The sequence below is a fragment of the Chrysoperla carnea genome, chromosome 3, assembly GCF_905475395.1.
Source record: "Chrysoperla carnea chromosome 3, inChrCarn1.1, whole genome shotgun sequence".
NCBI classification, from domain to species: domain Eukaryota; kingdom Metazoa; phylum Arthropoda; class Insecta; order Neuroptera; family Chrysopidae; genus Chrysoperla; species Chrysoperla carnea.
The window spans coordinates 7,702,498-7,705,174 of NC_058339.1; positions in this window are offsets into that span (position 1 = coordinate 7,702,498).

A 2,677-nucleotide genomic window follows, 5' to 3' on the forward strand; every position below is an offset into this window, starting at 1 on the left:
GATTTGCTTCTAGGAATATCTCATACCAAAATCTCACATTTCCCTGACTCTTTTATAAAATACTTGCTCGATACATAGAGACTTCCGCACTGCGGTATCCGTGGCTAAAATAAGGTTAGAACCTCATATATAGTGAGTACTTTACTTTCTTTTTATTAATAGGCAATTTTATTACAGATATGATTTACAAATTATATAATGATCAGAATAAATCTTAATACCTAATAGCTTCTGAAACAAATTCGACAAAAAATTTCGATTCACCTTTGAATTCGAACCATTTTACGATATTATAGCAGTACATTTTTAGACCGCGAGTCTAGTTTATGCTATTAGCCAGTACGATAAGCTTTTAATTGGGGGTTAAACATGGAATTTGATAAAGAAATAATAAAGACCTCTTGGAGGCACAGAAATGCTATATATAAGATATGTTTAGAGTGCTGTCAGCTTATTTTATTATAATTTCTTTAAAAAATTCTTATAGTGTGCAACTACCTTTAATGTCTTTGTCAATGATGTTAAATTTTATTAGAATTGACAACTAGTCCTTCGGCTTTAAACATATTACATAACGAAATATATCTAAAAACCGAATTTAAAGATATAAAAACACAATAATTACATCGTTGATTATTCCTTCATCTTTTTTTTTTTGGGTTCTTTTTTCTGTAATTGTGTGATTTTGTTTGAAATGAGTTGGACCCCTAAAATACATAAAATGTAATGAAATTAAACCAACCTATTCTTGGAGATAGTAAGTATGTTTTGCTTTTCTTAAAAGTTATGCCAAGAAGAATTGGTTATTATGTTTATTGACGACTATAGCAGGATGAGTTTTTTTTCGTTTCTACCTAATTTGCTCGACTCGTGCGGAATTTCCCAGAACGGTTAGTGAAATAATATGTAAATGATAAAAAAATTTACTTTCTTTTTATTAATAGGCAATTTTATTACAGATATGATATACAAATTACATAATGAACAAAATAAAATCTTAATATTATTTCTCGAGCTTGTTTTTTCCTAAGCGGTATATTTTTAGTCTATGAGTCAGTAGCCAGTACGATAAGCTTGAAAATGAGGATAAAATAATTGAATTTGATAAAGGAATAAGGAACATCCAACGTGGACAAGAAATAAAAAGGCTAAAGAAATTGACCCTACCAACAAATTAACCCTACCAATAAATTTGGTACCATATTAATGTATCATACTGTGTTTGGCAGTCACCATTGTCACCAAATTTATCATTCTATTTACCAGAAGAGATCAAACCTGATTTATTCATTCGAGTCACTTAATATAAAATCTTCTCTAATCTAAGAAAACACAGTCTCTTAAAGCCCATTCGTTAGCTACGGTAAACTTGAATGTAGTTTTACGCCGAATAACTGGTCAGAAGACTGCGAAAATGATATGCATACTTAGTACTGTTGGTGTAAGGAATATAATAATCCCTAGCTGCAAACTTTACAGTTGTTTGAATCTGTTTAACTCCAAAAGCCAAGCGAATGGTTGGTTGGACACGAAAATAAAGAAATTCCTAAATAAAACGACTTTAAGTGTAATGACGTATTTTTGATTTACCTACCACGTAGAATGGAGGACTGATGTAACAACAAAAGCAAACCCAACGTTTCTTTAATTATCTTGTATTTTCTCATTTGTTATACCTTGTGACTGACTATACAACATCTTCTTCTCCGCGCTGTTGTTGTTGTAAGTATTTGAAATTCGACCGACCGACGCATATATTCATTCGGTTGGTTGTTTGTTGGTGTATCCTAGCGAACCGAACAATTAGTTAGAAAACTCGGTTTATATCTATATATTTTATGATATTATCCATATATGGTAAGGAATGAAATACGTTCATAATTTTAATGCCTGTTCAAATTATGTAACATGAAAAAAAAAACTTCAAAAATGTCGACAAATTATCAGTTGTGGTTACAAAAAATTATCCGTAATTGATGCACGAAATACAAATGCATATAACTCTTTATATATCGAACAGAAAAATTTGCCAGGGTAAATCAATCTAAAGAAGATAAACAATGATTCGGTTTTGACTGAAAAATATTCCCGAATTTCGATACAAGTAAATTTTCAAACAGTTTTGGATTACCCAAAGCTTATTCGAAAGATTCAGCTTTGCTATTTATGAATCAGTAGTTCATGTTCTTAAAAATCCTTCTTTCTTCTTTCAAAATCTTCAAAAATTCGCTATCGATCTCTTACTTACTTTGCCGAGGCTTAAAAAGAGAAGAGTTTACTCTTCATTTTCCAAGATCTTTGAACAAACGCGGGGTGTAAAAAATTTTTCGCAAGAAATACAATAAAAGAACTTGAAAGTTTGATTAATACTCTTGCAAAATGTGAGCTATTTTGGTCGAGTTATTCACTAGCAAAGCAAGACTGGCGCTCTTGATTGTACTTTTAAACTCGGTTAAGTTAAACAAAAAAATAATAAACGAATAATGTCCCTTTTTAAATTTTAGAAATAGTATAGTTCAGTAGTAGTATTTAGTATAGGTTGCAGGGTTTATTTTGCTTGCAATCTAAGAATGACAACGATTCTTTGCGGCACGATGTAAGCTTGAGGCAAAGAAGACCATTCTTCAGTTAATACCTCTGCAAACTCATTTCTCCCCAGACCATTTTGTCCGGGTGA